The sequence below is a fragment of the Caretta caretta genome, chromosome 9 (genome assembly GCF_965140235.1).
Source record: "Caretta caretta isolate rCarCar2 chromosome 9, rCarCar1.hap1, whole genome shotgun sequence".
Lineage (NCBI taxonomy): Eukaryota > Metazoa > Chordata > Testudines > Cheloniidae > Caretta > Caretta caretta.
This window is the reverse complement of record NC_134214.1, coordinates 10,317,793-10,337,747: the sequence shown is the minus strand read 5'-3', so window position 1 is coordinate 10,337,747 and position 19,955 is coordinate 10,317,793.

Genomic DNA, 19,955 nt, shown 5'->3' with positions numbered 1-19,955 from the left:
ACTGTTGTGAGCTTTTTTTAAATAATCCCCTTCACCATCCTCAAAAAATTAAGGTAACAAATAGAAAACACAAATGTGGCCATCAGTGCTGCAAGCACTAAACAACCCCTTTATTACCAGACAGATCGCTGATGTTGTGTTCTTACTCCAGATTTAAATGAATTTATGGTGAAATTCATTTCCCCTGTGCAAAGCCTGAGTAAATGAGGACTAGAAACCTTCCCTATCTAAAGCCAGGGCTGCAGCAGAAGCAGCATCCCCTTGAACCTTCTCACATGAGGTTTGAGCAATTCGTAAATTCACTGATCATTCACCTGTCACTCCACTGATCCACCCATACCACCTCCCTCCCCTCCCCACATACCACTGCCATAGACTGCAGGACGGTTCAGCGCCATGGTGTATAGTTGCCTGGCCGTGGGGATTACCCGTTAACAGGGATACACCTAGAGCAGATACTGGCTTTGGCAACCTTGGCAATGTGGCTCCAGTGGGGCCACAGTGGGGAGGGGGAAGTCTGAGACTTGGAGCCAGTGTGAACATATGGGTTTTGCGGGTGGGCCCCATGGTTTGTTTTGAGGTGAGAAGTGTAAACCCAGGCCCCATCCAAGGGACAGGAGAGACATCTCCATGCGGAGAACCTCTCTGGTCAATCAAGTCCTGTATCATAATCCCCATTTTACAGATGAGGAAACCGAGGGCAGAGTCATGAAGTGACTTTTACCAAGGTGGCACAGGAGGCATCTCTGACAAAAAGCAACCCAGGCTGAGATCTCCAGATAGCTAGTCCTGTGCTTTAGCTGCAAGGTGGTTGTCCCGCTGGTGTACTTGCCTCAGACTTACAGGAAGGGCAGCCTGTAACAAAACTCCTTTACAACTGAACACAGTGTGTGTTGCACATAGGATAGTAGGAAATGTTAGGACATATCATTCTCTTGTTACCCTTAGTATTTTATTCTTTTAAAACTTCCAGCTTCTTTTTTTCAGTAGTGCTTAGAGGAACTCACCCTCTTGCTGAAAGTGCCAAACCTCCATCCCAAACAGTTCCAGCAATGGGTTATTGTTACATGGCTGTACTCAAGGTCATTGTTGCCTGGTCACTCAAACTCTCTATCTGGATTTTCCTTCCCTGAGGGCAGATATTTTTCAGTAACTTGGATGCTTGAAATTTCCCCAGATCTTGGAATCCACTCTCAAGACCACAGGTGCTGAGAAAGCCTGCTAGCTCAGCCGTTTGTTGCAAAATTAAAGGCAAATTACCATAGCAACTGGAGAAAATCCAGGTGTTGAAGAAGTTTGCCTGTCTGCTAAGTGTTCCTGTAGATCAGGTCAGACTCTGACTTCAGTTTCCCTAGTGTAAATCCAGAGTAATTCACCTGAAATCAATGGAATTTCTCTTGATCTACACCCATTTTTTCATGTTCTGTGTGTATATAAATCTCCTCACTGTATTTTCCACTCAATGCATCCAATGAAGTGAGCTGTAGCTCACGAAAGCTTATGCTCAAATAAATTGGTTAGTCTCTAAGGTGCCACAAGTCCTCCTTTTCTTTTTGCGAATACAGACTAACACGGCTGCTCCTCTGAAACAAATGAAACTGAGATCAGAATCTCTCCTGTGCTCTTTCAAGTTTTCAGACACATATTTCATCTTTATGCCCCTTTTAAAAAAAAGGGGGGGAGGAATGGAGAAACATTTAAGGGGGAAAACAGAGATTAGAGAGCCTGTGAAGAAATAGTATTTCTATATAATGCACCTTTTTCAATGACAGCTTAGTATTTTTGTTAAACGGCATCGCTTTTAGCTTTCAAAACAGTTTAGCCAACAGTGCTCACACTGCTTTCCACAAGGTAAACCTTGCCCACCCTTATAACCTTTCAGTCATTCCAATCATGTTATTTCTCCCATAATGCCAGAGGTAATGGAGTAGGCAGGAAGTGAAAGCAGAAGTTGTACAGCACTGCTCTCCTGCCTTTTGTTTGCTTGTCTTTAACTACCTTAAACTACTTTCTTCTCATCATTATAACAATGGGATGAAATGGTTCTTTACAAATGGCCCTGAAGTAAAGGCAGGCTGCAAAGGCTTCAAGTAACCTATTATTATGACCTTTCTCTCTTCAGTAATTGTTTAGCAATTTGCGCCTGGAGAACCCATACAGTCTGTAATGTGCCACACCAGGGATGGTGAAAGGACTTTGGGGACAGCTAGAATAATTATTAAATAGGGAAGCCAATCTCAACAGCTTTAAAAGGCATCAAAAGTTTGAATAGTAAAACTGGGATAAAATGCTCCAAGTGTTCGTTTGCTTTGGGAATACACATAGCTGTGAATTAGCACATACAAGCTACTGTGGCTCTAGATTCACTTTTGTTTAAAAGATACCGCACTATTCTGTAGAAGTCACCTACAGCCCAGATCCAGCAAAAGTATTTGAATGACTGAATTCTTATGGAGGCCCATTAACTTCAAGGAGATGTAAGAGCCTGTCCTCACAGAACCCAGTGCATGATCAGGGCCAGAAATACTCTTGTATCCCAGTCATAAGATACAGGGTTTGATCCAAACCGCAGTGAAATCAATGGAAACTTTTCAGTTGGTTTGGACCATTACTGTAAGTAGCCTCAAGTTTTCCACAGCATTTTGATCTCGCTCTGTGACCAGGGGTTTTACGAGTATTTTTCACCGTGCACTGAACATGGCAGCTAATAAAACTACCTTATGTCGAGTAATGACTCTGAGCCAGACCCAGCGGGCACATAAGAATGTAACACAAGACAATATGGGCATTGTGGGCCGAGCCATGAATGTTGTCTCATCTCCTGCACTGTGTACCTTGCAATATGTTGTTTGCTGACGTTTGGAATCGGAACACTGAAACTTTGGAATTGTTTGTTCTGTGCCGTCCGCATCGTTGGAGGTATTTTGTCCAACACTTCATTGTCCTGATCCTCACCACCCACTCTCTTCTGTGCAGTTCGTCTTTTGCTGGACCTTTTCCCATACCAGTTAGTGTTTGCCCTGCAAGTGCCAAAGCATTCATTCTTCCGTTCCCGAATGATGCTCAATTTGCATATTATGCCAACAGCCCAGCTGCTAAAGTCACAGTCAGAGTAAATGGCTGTCACACTATTTATACACATTTCTTGTTGCGCTTAGTAACTTGCGCCTTAGCTAGATGGAGAAAATAATATTGTCTGAATTTGGGGTTTTTTTTTGTTTCTCCATTCCCCCCCCGGGAACTATTTTGACAGATTTTTCTAGCCTCATGGCAACTGTGGCTTTTTTGGGCTTATTTCCTTATTAAGGCTTTTATTATTATTACTTTGAACAGTCAGTTTGGGGTAGTTAGGAAGAAATGTTGACGCAAAACACAGCCGTGAATGTGCCAACGTTTATCACTGAAAATCATGAAGTATTGCAATAAACTGACTCATATACCCTCTACTAGAACTGCTCAGCTCTGTGTGTCATAGGCTCTCTACCGCTAGCACCTACTGAAAATCAAGTAACAGGCATAATCTAGTGCTTGCATGTAGAAGTAGCCCCTTCCCCAGAAACACCTTCTATGGTGAGTTTCAGAGTAACAGCCGTGTTAGTCTGTATTCGCAAAAAGAAAAGGAGTACTTTTGGCACCTTAGAGACTAATCAATGTATTTGAGCATAAGCTTTCGTGAGCTACGGCTCACTTCATCGGATGCATACTGTGAAAAGTACAAAAGATCTTTTTATACACACAAACCATGAAAAAATGGGTGTTTACCACTACAAAAGGTTTTCTCTTCCCCCACCCCATTCTCTTGCTGGTAATAGCTTATCTAAAGTGATCACTCTCTTTACAGTGTGTATGATAATCAAGTTGGGCCATTTCCAGCACAAATCCAGGTTTTCTCCCCACCCCAAACCTACTCTCCTGTTGGTAATAGCTTATCTAAAGTGATCATTCACTTGAAATGGCCCAACTTGATTATCATACACATTGTAAGGAGAGTGATCACTTTAACTATTACCAGCAGGAGAGTGGGGTGGGGGGAGTCAAGTGAGTGCAACTTGGGGGTAAAATTATTATTATTGTAGTAAAGTGGTCATGATAGGGTTAACTGGGTTACCTAGAGTATTATGGGATGCAGCCATGCTCCGTCCCTCCCTTATCTTTTAGTCAGTGGAAATCCCCGCCACACTGTTGTGATGCAATTAACTAAAGCAGCAAGTTCCCAGCCTGCAGTCCTGTGAGAAGGCTGATTTTTGTTGCATTGCATGTCCTTTCACAAACATTATTATTTGTGGTTTGTACTGTGTCATGGACTGGGACCCCATTGTCTCAGGCACAGTACAAACACAGAACAAAAAGATGGTCCCTACCTCCACAGAGCTTAATGCCGCCAAATCAGAATAGTAGCATTTTACATCCTCTTTACACTTACTTTACTCTAGTAAAGGTGCAGGGTAAGGGAATATCAGACTGTGTGTTTCTGCTCTGTTTTAGGCCAGTGGCTCTCAACCTTTCCAGACTACTGCACCCCTTTCAGGAATCTGATTTGTCTTGTGTACCCCCAAGCTACACCTCGCGTAAAAACTACTTGCTTACAAAATCAGACATAAAAATACAAGTGTCACAGCATACTGTTATTGGAAAATTGCTCATTTTCTCATTTTTCTATATAATTATAAAATAAATCAACTGGAATATAAATATTGTACTTACATTTCAGTGTATTGTGCATAGAGCAGTACAAAGAAGTCATTGTCTCTATGAAATTTTAGTTTGTACTGACTTCACTAGTGCTTTTTATGTAGTCTGTTGTAAAACTAGGCAAATATCTAGAGGAGTTGATGTTCCCCCTGGAAGACCTCTGTGTACCCCCAGGGTTATGTGTACCCTCAGGGTTATACGTACCCCTGGTTGAGAACTACCGTTTTAGGTCCTCCAAAACTCTGCAGGATTTGACCTTAATTTGGAATTACTAGACTTCTGGGAATTTACTTGTTCAAATCCTGGCAGTGCCAACTTGGTCCTCCATCCGTGCAAGACAAATTAATGGAGTTTAATGTGGGCAGGATCTTTCCCCTCATACACTAAACAGACTATTGTGGTGCATTGTGTGCTGGCTGGTTGCTGCCCTCCACCCCCAAGGAGCGGCTGCATTTTACTGGTACTGGTATTAAGTTGTCTGTAATGCACTTCAGGAATCCATTGGGATAAAAAGTGTTACATCACTTTAAAATGGTATAATATTTACAATTAATTTGCACATTTTAAAACTGTGACTTAAATATTGCCAAATATACAAATTTGGGTGGTTAGACAGATGGGCAGTTACAGCAAAGAAATTGGCAGTTTTTCTTCTCCTTTCAAATATTTAATTTGCCAGTATCTTACACTAGTTTCTAAATGGGCCTCTCCTTTCCTTTCGTATCTTAGAGAAGTGATCACAGTAAAGGCACTTTCTATCTGTAACAATGTACAGGAGAAGGCCCAAGTGTTGCACTGTGCTTAACTTTAAAGTTAAACCTGTTCATAGTCTTTGCAGGATCGGGGCCCAGTTTATTTTACAGATATGAGTCCACACAATGATCTTTCAGCATTACCATGAAAAAATGTAAAGAAAGATCCATTTAATATGGTTCTGTGTGACCTATTTTAACCTGGTTCCAGCTCAGTCAAACATTTTTTTTCTTGCTTGGTTATCTTTCAAACACCAATTAAAAATTTGGTAGCTTGCTGAAAATTCGGTGGCAAGCTTAATTTTGCAGTTATGCACTATGAGTATCAAATTAAGCTGTCAGCATGGGAAATGATACAGAGGAAGATGTGTGCCACTGCAACACGCACATACAATTTCCCCCCCTCTCTGTGTAGACTGGTAAGGCTTAACAGCAAAGCTAGAGGCTGGGAATCCCATTTTAGTAATTCTTTTCTAGTTATGTCAGATTTCTAGCATGCTATTAGAGACATATGTGTCATCCTCACCATCACCCAACATATCATTGCTGTTTCAAACTGTTACCAGAGCTGTTGACACAGAATATTGTGTCTGTCGACAGCTCCAATTAGTTGGCGTGTCTGACTACCGACAGCACAGTCTACTTTTGTTTATGAAGACGGTGTGAGCTGTATCTCACTCTCACAACCTCCAGTGGCAGACAGATGGATAGAACTATATAATCATCAACGGAAGCGGGTGATATTCTGCCTTCACAAATCATCATGTGGAGCAGAACCAACGGCCTTTTGTCTGCTTTTAGAAATGACTGCAAGATTCCTCCCATCTGTCAAGTTATGAGGATGAATATGTATAAAATACATCAGATATATATGCAGGGTTTTGTGTTAGAGGTTTATTTGGTTGAGAGATGAGGGAGAAGGGAGGAAAAACCGCTACTTAATTTCCACCAGATGTTAGTTATGAGACATGGAACTGCAGAGAGAAAAGCACAATCATTGTCTCTAGAATGAAACTTTTATGACTTTTTCTTTCAAAATTATTCCTTTTTTCCCCCCCAGGACTGGAACAAACTGTTTCCTCATTTGCAAATTTGCAACCCTGTTGATTTCACTGAGGTTGTGCAGTTGTAACTGAGGGTGGAATTTAGTCCAGTGCCCTGTTTACAAATATTTAACTGCTTACATTGTGTGATCACAGAATCTCAGCACCATGCTAGTCAGTGCTGTTGCACTTCTGACTTAACAGTGGTGACTCATGTAAATTATTTTCTAATATTAATGTTGATCTGAATCCCAAAGTCCTTCCTCAGGGAAAACACTCATTGGAGTAAAAGCTTTGTCTGTGGACACACACAGCAGAAGTGAGCAAGGAATTCAGGAAAAGGTCCATTCAGCTGAATTCATTCATTCCTAGCAAAATGTGGCTGTTTTGATGATGTAATTTATTTTCCTAAAAGCAACATTATCTTTCCCTACATTTTTAAGAGAAAAAGATTTAAAGAATTGAACCTGTGAACACCTTATTTCTAAATATAGGAAAAAAACTTACCAAACATTGCCATAGGAAAGACTTCTATTGTAAGCAGTAGAATTTCTTTGCACAGTCTTTCCTGTAAACAAACTCACAGCATGGCATTGTACAGTATGGGCTGTGTTTTGTTCTCTTTTTTTCCTTCCTGTTCTGTATTATATGGTTTTATTCAGCTTGCCTTTTCAAACACTTGCTACAAATTTCCCAGCTTCATCCTGTACCCTTCAAGTTAGTTTTACTATTGACATCAGTGGGAGCAGATTAGGGCCTTGCCCAGAAATTCAGAGGCTTTCATGCAGTTTCTCAGTATTTTGAAATCATGTAGCCAATCTGTGGATGCCACTCCCTCACATCTCATGGGAAACTTGGGCCCTGCTCCTGCAGAGACTTTTATACATGGGTAATTTTCCACACTGTCTCTTTGAAGTCAATAGGTCTACCCCCATGTATATGTGTAAGTCTGTGCAGTAAAAATGGCTTATTCTATTTTTGGCCTTGCCTTTTATTTAAGTGTCATCCCTTCCATTAAGCCAACTGTTGGGAGAAAGCTGAAATTAGAGTTAGTGTTTGTCAGGTCGTGTTTAGATATTTTAAAATAAAAATTTATGGAAAAGTTCTGTAGATTTTGATACAGAATGATGCCCTTTTTTAGAATTTGTAAAAAAAAAATAGAATTCTCTAGCTGGAATGTAATTGCCTATTAAATTCTGTAGGATTCAGAGTAACTTTTAAAGCCATGTTTGATTTCTAAATAAACCTTATTTAGTTCCATCCCTATTTAATTTCATGGGGTTTTCCCATAAGGGTAAAAGAGGACCTAGCACTAATGAGAAATGTTATTGATGTAGGGAAAAGCCAATTCCCCAGGTGTTCCAAGCAGTAGTTACTGCAGCTGAATCAATAATGGGGAAAAAATCTGTGAATATTGTTTTCAAATTTTAAAATGTGTGCATTTCAGCCATCTTTGCCCTGTGTTTGTTTTTGCTTCCTACAAACATTTGGGTAACTGAGTTGTTTTGGCAAAAGTGTTTGCAAAAGACGCATCTGACTTTGAAATTCTTAGAAACTGAATTTGAAATTTGCATGCACAAGTATTTGTGCTAGAAGTGTTTGCATGCTTATCCACTCAAGAATCATCAGAGATATCCTGTGAACTCTTGGTCAACTCATAACCAAACAACATAGCTCAAACGTCAAGTATTCATGATCAGATCAGAAAGTGGTCGTAGTGGTGTGGAGAATTCAAAGATATTTGCTGAACACATGCGATTAATCAATAAACTTGAGGAAACCACAATCAGCTCATGAATATTCTGTGTGGCAAAAAGGGGCTAAATGAGGTGAATAAATTATTAATTTCTAATTATTGACTCAGCTCTGCTAATTGCTATGAGCTGATTCTTATTCAGGCAAAGATCCAATTGAAAGTCGTCATTAAAATCAATTGGAGTTTTGCTTGACTAAGGACTCTGGGTCACTAGAAATTAGTGTGTGTAGGGTAGACTATCGGGGAGGGCGGGGGGTGGACATAGAGGCTACTGACCATTATATTTCCACAGTTAGATGAGCATATAGAGCTGACCCTGTCCATGCCCTTCCATGCAGGCAGAGAGGGCACTGAGTGAAGTGGAACCAATGTAGTTTTGTTGGGGGACAGTACACAGGGGATTCTCACTACTTATGCATCCATCATGGAATTGCCCATTGCCCCAAAACCACAAAGGGGGAAAGTTTAGGAGTAGTGATAGGTCCGGGTAGGATCAAGTGTGTGTCCACTGGATCTGTGACTACGGGGGACGCTTCACTTTCCCACCTGGGGCTGCGGGAGACCTGGGTTTGTAAAGCATCTCTGCATTTGCTCCACAGCTTGGGAGGAGTCATCCAGACACCTGTGGACAGCCTACTTACTTAAGCTGTGCATTGGGCACAGGATTTTAATATTAGGGAAGAAAGCTTTCCAGGTTACAAACACAAGACTGATCAATGGATAGACTTAATTGGGTCTCAAAGCTTTCTCTCTTCCTGTTACTATACCAGTAATGAGGACTAGGAATGGTCCTTGAAATGGTTCGTGGTTGATTATTCACTTGCAGATACTTCTGGGGACATGAATTTTGGCATATAAATACGATTGAATTGAGGTATATATGCTGGTCAACAGGAGCTGAAGCAATGTGGATATTCATTTCGTAGTTCTTCCTCATCTAAAGGAGGGGGATTGGTTCATGGTGGAAGCCTCAGCTTGGAAACACTCAGGCTCACTATCATCACAGGTTCATATCCTAGCAGGGTCAACTCTGTCCTTCAGTGAAAGGTAAAACTGGAGATGGGCCTGAACTAAAATCCTGCATCCTGCCTTTTGAAATTTGGATCTGGATCCAAGCTTTGTGGGTGGATATTATCAGTGTGATGAAGAGGAAAGGACACTCTATGATTTAGGCACTAGGCTGGGAGGCAGGTGTTCAATTCCTGCCATTGCAACAAACTTCCTGGGTGACCTGGGGCACATCACTTAATCTCTCTGTGCCTCAATTCTCCATCTTTAAAATGGGGATAATAGCTCTTTTCATTGACCTTTTATCTGTTTTGCCTATTTAGATTGTAAGCTCCTCAGGACAGGGACTGTTTCTTGCTATGGCATAGCAGGGCAGGGCCCCAAAATGGGTTCTCTATCTGTTACTGTATCACAAATAATAATGGCCAGAACTGAATGCCTCGTGAAGTCTGATAGTAGGTCCAGTCTCTTTGGCTCAGGCCCATTTCTAGATCAAACATTGTTCCATGTAATTAATAGTGTTGGGTGTCTTTGGGAAGGAACCTTCGAATAAAGAGTCCTGTCTGCCCTGGGGATGATACAAATGTGCTATGAGATTTTCTGTAAGATTTGGGGTTTGTTAGTCATGTTTGGCACAATGTCTTTGTCCAAAATATCCTTTTCTTCCTCTAGAGTGATATGCCCTAGCTAGATGCCATCTTCCAAGATACAGCTGCATTTTAGAGACATTTTATGTTCTTGGTATTCACACCTCCTCATCAATTATTCACACCTCCTCATCACACCTCCACATCCACTCTGATTGAATTGGCCTTGCCACCACTGGTTCTCCACTTGTAAGGTAACTCCCTTCTCTTCATATGCCAGTATATTTATGCTTGTATCTGTAATTTTCACTCCAGGCATCTGAAGAAGTGGTTTTTTACCCACAAAAGCTTATGCCCAAATAAATCGGTTAGTCTTTAAGGTGCCACCAGACTCCTCGTTATATTTGTTTGTTCTATGCATATGCAGCGCTTGAATTCAAAACCTCCACCCCAAGGCAAAAGGAGGGTGTAAAATGCATTAATTCCATCCTTTTCTGCTTGTTCCCAGGACATTTTTTCCATAATTACGAGAGTGTTTCTTTCTCTAAAATACTGCAGTAAATCCTTGGGGCATCTGTAGAAGTAATGCAAAGAGGCATTTAGTAGGAAATGCTGAGACAAGAAGTCTCTCCCATCCACTGGAGGCAGGAGGGTGCGTAACAATATTCTGTAGCATTCCCTAATTAAAATCTTCCTTTGCTGCGCTTGTAATAGCAAATACCTAGATATGCCCTTTTCATATACCCAGAGGTGTACATGGTTTATAAAGCTGTGCTCTAGTTACCTTTTCTTCTGTTAAAATAATTTCAAATGTAATAAAATTTCATTTGGAGAAGAAATTGTTGTAGCTAAAAGATACCCACTGTGCACACCATTGGCCAAATTGTTCTCTAAAACACTCCAAGCACAGCTCCCGTTTACCTCAATTTTTGATTTTCCTGTTCCCCTCTCACAATAAATCTATGAAGTCTCTGGAGTTGAACTCACCCACAGTAGCTCTGAATTTGTTCCACAGTGGTGGTGGTAATTTCTTTCTACTTTTTATAGCACCTATGCTAGGGTCTGGTCAATTTACGGCATCTCAGTTTGTCTACTTATTAGCAGTATTGCAGAAGCGTCTAGAGGCCCCCCGCGACTGGTTCCCCCCGCCTCCTCCCATACTAGACATAGCGTAGATGCACAGTAAAGGATGGTCCCTTACAATGGAAATAGACAAGCCAAACAAAGGAATTATTATTATCCCCAGTTTGCAAATGAGGAACAGAGGCTCAGATCCTCAAAGGTTTTTAAGCACCTAACTCCCATTGAGATCAATAGGAGTTAGATGTTTAAATACCCTTGAGGATTTGTGCTAGAGAGATTAGCTGATTTACCTAAATCTGTGGCAGAGACATGAAAAGAACCCCTGTAGCTGGTGACCCTGTGGAGTGCCTTCACCACAAACAATCCTCCAGGCAAATTTGTGTGTCATCAAATGATAAGCCACTTTTTGCCCTTGTGGTAAACTCCTGTGGGGCAAACTCCAGCTTGGGTATATTTCAGCATAGACAAGATTTTGGTGTACCAGAGCCCAAACCTTCAAAGGGAACATGTCCAAGGAATACAGGACCAATCAGCTCAGCTCCATGAGTAGAGTCCAAGTTGCTCCCCTTCCTAGTTCTATGTAATTTTGTCCAAGATCCCCATCAACAAGAATACAGAGGGTCAAATTCTGCCATGACTTAAATCCCACCCACTGAAACTTCGATTTTTTATTTGAAAAAAATAATTTGAAAAATGAGATTGAATGGGGTTAAAATCAAGGCAGAATTTGACCTTAGGACTTTTAAACTGTGTTTATAAAATTTTGGGCCAAATTCTTTGCTGATGAAATTCCACTGAAAGTAGCAGAGTGACACCAGGAGAAAAATTGCTCCTGGTGAGTATTATTCCCATTTTACAGAAGGCAAAACTGAGAGATGTAAAATGGCTTGCCCAAAGCAACAGGAGGAGTCAGTGTCAGTGCTGATATTAAAACTCAAACCTGGTCTCAAGCCACTCGACTGCACCTCTTTTTATAGCTAGAGCTCCATCAACATGTGTTTTTTCTTCATTTTGCCCAACTTGCTGTGTTGCCTGGTGCTAATCTTGGGACCTACCCTAATTCCCTGAGTTCTTTTCCTATTTTGCATTGTAGGATAACAAGTATCTTGACTGTAATCTATTAATTGAATAATTGAATAAACTTGTTTCCCTAGCAGTGAGAGCATATTGTTTGCACACAGTGTCATCCCAGGCCCTCCAGCTATCGAAAAATTGCCAGATATGTTTATTAAACCCCCTGAGCTTGGAAAGAACACAGAGAACTGTCATCTAGAGCAGTACGAAAGTGCCTATCTCAGCTGGAGATCTAGCTGTTATGAATAAAGGAAGAGTTTGTGGTAGAGTTTTGAGATGTAAAGAGAAAAAGCTTCCCTACGGTGCAAATGTGTTGTAACCCTCAGGCGAGAAAAAAACATTGAATTGTTGATGGCAGTACAATGTTATTATTGAGTTAGCTACAGCTAGGTCTGTAAGCTTCCAAAGGTAAAATCCTGGGAGTTGGGCTTTTTTTAAAAAAAGGACAATTCAAATTCTGATTTGTAACAAGTTTTAAGTTTTCATTGATTATGAATTGCACAGAAAAGTATCAACAGAATTTCAAATAATTTTGTATACCTGGGTTTATAAAAACCCAGCGATACAACCAGAGTGTTATATCTGCTTAGCCTTTTCCTCTATTTTATTCTCAGTAGGGGACTTTTGTGTCTGCCTGCTTCCCCTAATGGAATGCAAACCAGGCGATGTTTAAATTAAAGGTAGGCCAAAATGGTAAAGTCTGGCTTCAGATCCAAACTTTCCCATCTTCTAAAGTCAATGAGGGTTTTGCCATTGACTTCAGTGGAGCCAGGATTTCACCCACAGAGTACAGAGCCGTAATGTTGGGATCTATTTTGAACATTCCTAGGGCAGTTGGGGTGTGTGTGTGTATTATCTGATCTGTGGTTTTGGATCAAGACGTCTCTGTTTAAAACAGGACTTGACGCTAAAGAATAAATGAGGATTCAGTGCACCTCTTTCCCCAATCCTTCCCTTTGAGTGTTTCAAGATTCAGTAGACATTTGAGAAATCTCTCATTAGCCGTCTTGAAAAAGATTTCTGTTGCATGTGAAGAAACAAAACAAACATCTATACTAATCTAATCTGATAGTATTTATGTGGCAAAATAAAACCATTTCGCTACTGGGTGTTACCTTTGTTAATTTTTCTAATATAAAAGAGGCCGAAGGAGCTTGCTTTTTGGCAGCTCTTACTCTGTCACAATAGAATGTGCTCTTAATATTTAATGATGAGAAGACATGAAAAATATGTCATACAGTAAATCACCCTTGGCCTAATCTGTAGCAGTGCAGTACACACTGAAAGTGGGATGAAAGCTATCCTTGCGCACTGTGAATTGTTCAAAGACAGAAGGAGACTTTCCATTGAGTTCAGTGAGCGTTGGATGGTGCCCCATGTGTATAAATCCAAAATATTTAGTTTATTATTTGTTAGTTGCCTCTGGAGGCCCCAGTCAAGATCAGGACCCAGTTGTGCTAGGTGCTGTTTAAACATAGAGGCTGTCCCTGTTCCAAAAGCCTTGCCATCTAAATAGAATAGCTGGTTCATAAAATAACCCTTTTCTATTAACAGTAACTTGATTCACAAGAAGGACAGGAGCTGTCCAACAAGTGTTTTGGCTATCCCACTAGTATGCGGTTCTGTGATATGAGTATGGTGAAATTATATGCAGTTATTTCTGTTACCTCAGTGCAGAAAGAGGGTCACACACAAAAACACACACTTCTTTCTTCCTGCCACAAGCCATATACCCTCCCTCCATTTTCCAAAGGGAAATTTCCTCTCCTTTTCAGGCTGATCTCTTGAGGTCGTTATAAAGTATCTTTGACGTTACTTGAGTTTTTCTTTAAGGTGCATTAGGATGGTTCTGTGGCTAATGTGTATTCCTCACAGAGTGGACTGTGTGATTTATTTGATGCCGCATATGTGAACTCCTTTCTTCAGATCACGGATTCTCAACCAGGGTTGGGGGTGGGGTGGAGTCGTGAGCCCCGATGTTTCATGGGGTCATGACCACCTTCCTGACTAGATGAAAGGGGAGTCCTGAAATTTTTTTCTGTTGGATCATGGGGGTCACAATATGAAAAAGGTTGAGAACTACTGCTTCAGGCACTGAGGATGAAAGTCCGGCCCCGTTGAACTCAATGGGAGGTTTTTTCCCCTTGACTTCAGTGCGGGCAGGCTTTCTAAGGTCTTGTGTACATTGAGGGTTGCAGTCATCAGCCACCATCCACTGATGCAAATACCTAGTACAGACAGGGAAAACTGCACTGATGCCCTGAACTTAGAGGTTTTCCTGTCTACGCTAGAGAGTTTGTATTGGAGCAGCTGCGCTGTCTGCTGGCCACGGATGGCTGTAAAATGGGGCAAATCCTCAGTGTAGACAGATCCTTTGACAGATTTTTAAATAAGTAAGAATCAACTTCAGTAGTTAAGGATCACCCATTAAAGAGGAACTGTGGGAACAGCACCATTCCAAGGAGGTAAAGTTCATTGACACAAGAACATGCCAGTCTCTTACTTTCACCACTATTTTATTTTTGTGCAGTATGTTTCATGAAATTTTTGCAGACTCTGGAGTCTTATGGATAGAATTAGCATGTATGATTTCAGGCAAGTCACTTCACCTTTCTGAGTCTTTGTTTCCCCTCCCTTCCTTTCTGAATTGTAAGTTCTTTGGGGCAGGGACTGTCTCTATGTATTTTTGCAGCACCTACCACAGTGGGTGCTGATCAATGCTGAATTCATTAGGGCTACTGTAATATAAATAATAGGACAAGATTTCATGTTATTATTTATTATATGACAGTGTGTGTTTTATCTTAACACGTGCACAGTTTAAGAATAATAATATAATGGGTAGGGAAGCAATGTTTCCAGTTGGATACAGTACTGGACTGGGACTCGGAAGACCTGGGTTCAGTCCTGGCTTAGTTGATTGGACAACCTTGGGCAAGACATTTCACCTCCCCGTGCCTCAGTTTCCCCATCTGTAAAATGGGAATAATGATACTGACTTCCTTTGTGAAGTTCTTTTGAGATCTATTGTTGGAAAGTGCTATATAAGTGCTAAGTATTAGTATTATCTTTCAGATTTCATTATTTAGTAAACACTGAGGCAGAATATTGATGGTTGAAATTAAACCGATATAATGACTTGAATTGTTATACTTGAGATTCCTGAAAAGAGCACAGCCTGATAGTGCTGACCAGGACACATCCTCCTCTCTCATGGCCATTTGTAAATACAAGGCTTGGTTGTCCAAGATGCTGAGCACTTCCTCCATAGAAGTAACTGTGTCTTTGACCTCAGGGGGTCGCTCTTGGTTTACAATAGTGTTTGTGAGATCAGAATCAGGCTCTTGGTCACTGCCAAGAGGGGCTAGATTTGAAATGACAACCTAGAGGTGAAAGGTGCCATTTTGTGTGAAATACTGATCTTGGTTACACCAATGTAAATTAAGAGTATTTTCCATTGACTTTGGTGTAACTGAGGACTTAACATTTCCCAGTGAATCAGATTATAAGGAGTTACTTTTTTTCCTCTCCCAGGAAGGAAAGGAAGAATTGAGCCACACTTTCTGTAGGCTAAGGTTTCTGTTTATAAACCCATGAACACTTCACCATGTAAAATAAATCTCCCCTTTTGACATCCACTTTCATGACTGCTTTAAATCACTAATGGTGAAATCCTGGCCCAGTTGAAGTCATGGCAAAATGCTCATTGACTTCAGTGGAACGGGAACCAGGGTACTCCCCCAATGTTTTGCTTTGGAAAGACCTTTAAGCTTAGCTTTTATACCTTGGGAAAATCCAAAACACATTGGCAGTCTTGTCTGCTCTGTTTTTATGGATCTTAGATGTGACACCATGTAAGCATTTGGCGCTTTGCTTTTATTTTCTCTTTGTGTGTGTGTGTGAGTGTGTGTATGAAGAATTCCAACAGTGGTTGATGAAAGTGGCACACTCACCTTGAGCCATTTTTAGAATGATTTCTGAAACTAACCTCTCAATTGCAGGCAACAAGGAGAGTAGGAAATAAATTTATTTTGGTTTAAAATCATTACATCAATGTAAAAAAACCTTAACTTAAATAGTTTCTGATAAAAGCTATTTATTTCCCATGAGATTGTCTGGATAGCTAAAGCATCTTATAAATCTGTTTAGGATTCAATTCCTGCACAGATTTCTCCGATGTGTTTAGTTTCCCTTCCCAGAAGGCCTGTATTATATTGATGGTGGTATGTATTATTACTGCTTATTTACTTTCATCACAAAGCTCAGGAGTTTGTCAGTACAAAAGTAAGTACAACAAATAAATTGTCTTGGACAATTGTTATAGTAAAGCCATTTTATCACATGTCTTTAACCCAGAATGACAGTGTGTGTTGCCTATCACCCTTTACACAATATTCGGTTGTTATGATATTGTATATAAGCATTAACAAATAAAGGAATGCATCCACAACAATTATGTTCCTCTTCTGCTTGATTTAGTTGTCAGTGTGCATTCATGTCTCTGTTAAGTATCTCCTTCGCAGCCTTGTCAGGCGTACCTTTTTCTCCCCCTAATGTCAACTTAGTACAGCAGGCAAGCCAGGTGAGCCTGGCTCACATTCAGGTTTTGTCTGTCTCTTTATCTGAATTTTTTAAAGGGGGGACTTCAGAGAGGTAATTGCCATAAATTACGCACAGTCTGTGGTAAATTGCGATGGGAACATAATTGAAAACTGAGCTGAGCAGCACTTCCTTGAGCCAAGCAGGGAGAACTAGAGATGGCCAATGCAATTTGCCGGGGGGGGGGGGGCTGTCAAACAGGTTTCAAACTCCTCTCTCCCAAGGTGTAACAGATTCCTGTTCACCATGATTTGCACCACTCTGTCAAGGACTGGCCTGAGGTGCAGCATGGCGATTCTTGGAGGAACACTCATTTTACATGAGGGGGATATCCTTCTTGCAGAGCAGAGGAGCGCAGCGGCTTGTGCTAGGGTCCTTGCATAGATGCCATTATTTAAAAAGTTCTATAAGGGGCAGTTGTCCAAGGTCCAGAGCCACTGTAGGGTTTTGTGTGCATTCTGGTGAATTGAAGCCCTTTGCAAACATTACAACTTCTTATGGGAAGTAGGCAACTATTAGGGCTGGACAAAGAACAGGAAGACATAAATTTTATAATTTTCACATTCCCTCCGCCCTCCCACCCCCATTTTTAATCAAAAATTGAAATTTTGATTAAAAGTTTTATCAAGAAATGTTGTCAAACTATGGTAAATATAATCATTTACATACGGAACCAAAAGCAGAAAGGCTAAGTGACTTGACTAAGACCATAAAACAGAGTTAGAACCCGAGCAAGGAATAAAAGGCAGAATTCTCTCACTGCCAGCCCCCATTCATAGTCCACTAAAGTAGCCATACTGCCTCTCACAGTATATAACAGCCCTATCCCTGGAGAGAGGAGCTGGCTGCACCACATGCAGCACTAAGAGGGAGTCAGTGCCATCAGAAACAGCCTGGGGCGGTGTCATTTCTCCCCGCTGTGAAATAATGTAAGGGCTCGTCTACCAAGCAAGACACTGCATAGCAAGCCGGGGTGTGAATCTCCCGTGCATCAATTTGCCGTGCAGTAATGTCCTGTGTGCGCTGGACTGCTACAGTGCAGTGAAAGTCCCTGAGTGTGGAATAGCACGCCAAGCCGTGCACCAGCATTTTCAGTGTGCGGTAATAGCATCCACATGGAACGTTACTGCACGGCAAGCAGGTGTGGTTCAGATTCACAGCCCGGCTTTCTGCACAGTTACTTGCCATGTAGACAAGCCCCAGAACCCTATCAAAAATCAAGAGAGCTCTGGACATGGTTTTCTAAGAGCTCAAAAACCAGCCCTTATATAGGGGATGAACCAGAAGTACGAGGCCAAATCTGTGACAGATTTTCCACCCAACGTAGGATTAAATTTTGAAGGCTGTCCTCACAATGAAAACAGGGCTAGAAATGTACAAAGCGGTGAGCGTTGACCATTCTTCTCCCCCACTCCAAATCTGCAGCCTGCACAGACCAGCTCTGGGAAGAACTAGGTAAATGCCTCCGTTACCAAGGGAAAATGGTCCTTAGAACACTGACTACAATTTGTTTTGGGTATCCACAGGAGAGGTTGTCTTGCCTTTCTTTCTGTTTTTCCCTCCCTCTTATGAAATTAAACTGAATGCTCGGTGTTTTACTCTGCTGGTCCAAATTATTGTGCTGATAGATCTGCTACAGAATTTCCCAAGGGCTGTGGACTCTTTGTAAAGGCCCCAGCATCTTCCAGGACGGGAAGACCCAGAAACAGGCCTTGGGACCACCTGAGTACACCATTCTCTGCTCCCAGGGGCACTAGGTGGACAGGAGCCCCTCTATGGAATTTCCCAGGCAGAGTGGCTTTATAAGAGGATCCGAACAACCAAGAAGGCAAAACTCCAGCAGCAACTGCCATTTTTAGCAGCATCAGGGGATATGGGGAGGGGGTTACATGATCCACCCCCCCCAAGAGCCAGTACCTTGGGGGGACATGGTCCCAGCAGCTCCCCTGCCTCTCAGAAGCAACAGGAAGTGACACTGTTACACATAGCTGTACAGTTTTGTGCAAATCACTTAATGGTCTAATTTGCATATATTTAAGTGAAAATTTGTCTACAACACAATTCATTTTATGGTCAAAATTCTGCTTATGAGCAACACACCCAGTCCCAAGGAATGTCCAGGTTAGGACATGGAGCTGTACAAAGTTTGGCAACTGTGGCTGGGATAAGCTGGAAGCTGTCTCGGGGTGGGGTAACTTTGGCAGTGCTGGGGTAGCTATCGGTGGTGAGTGCCTGGGGATGGGTGTTTTTTGTTTGCTGTGGGTGCCTGGGGCTATTTGCTGGGTGCTGGAGGGTCACAAGAGTTGGCTGGGTATGGCCCTAGGACTGTTGCTGGGGGTTGAGCGGCTGCTGAGGTATGCTGGTGGAGAGATGGGAGGTGACTGCTTGCAAGGGTAGCTTGCTGGTAGGGTTAGAGGAGGTTTACTTGGAGTAGCCTAGTGCAGGCAAGGGGGCCTGGTGCCAGTAGTGGGTCTTGTTGTCGGTAGCTACCGGTGTGGTGCTCTGCTCTTGTTCAATGATGACAGTCGGCTGCGTGCGTGTTCCCTCTGTGTGCTGCCCCAGCTCTGCGCAGATAGCTAACACAGCAGACCCCGAGAGAACCCCCAAAGACCACAGATTCTAGTAAGGTACGAAGGCACCCGGCCAGGTTTATTGTCAAATGAAGCACAGTAATAGTTCCCTATAGACTCTACAGGGCATACAATGAATTTGTGCCCCAGGCAATGGACACAGCTCAGTCAGTGGCGGGACACTCCACTGCCCCCTAGGCTGGACAAAGATGTGCGCTCCTGGACCTACTTTTATACAGTTGCAGGACAGATTACTCATCATAGTTCAAACAAATCTATCCATCATTTTGTCCTTTTGACCCTGTCTTTAAGATGCACCTGCCTGTTCCTTGTTATGTCTGTGGAGTGTTCTGATGCCGTCTTGGCGCAATTTCCTCTCATTAGCACTTATGTGTGTGTCCACGTGCTTCTAACAACCTTTTCTTGTCAACTTCTGTGAGTGGGACCTGCCTCTGGCTCAAAGCCCAGCTTTGCTTAACACTGCCTGGAAGTACTTTGGTTCAGGCTTCAGGCCTCAGACTGGGCCTCTGATACAAGAGTTTGTTTCAGGACCTCCTCTTACTACATTCCCCCACTTTTTATCTTTTTAAGGGGAGGATGTTGATCCATCATCCCAGAAAGGCGTAGTGTCTGGATCGAAGATAACCCAGTGGGCTAAACGCTGTTATGTGGCTACCTCCTTTTACCATCCATACACTCATGCCCCATCTGTTGTTCAGTCTGCACATTCCCTCATATGACTGACAGACAGATTTTATTATCCAATTAATTTTAGTCCCTTATTGTGGGCC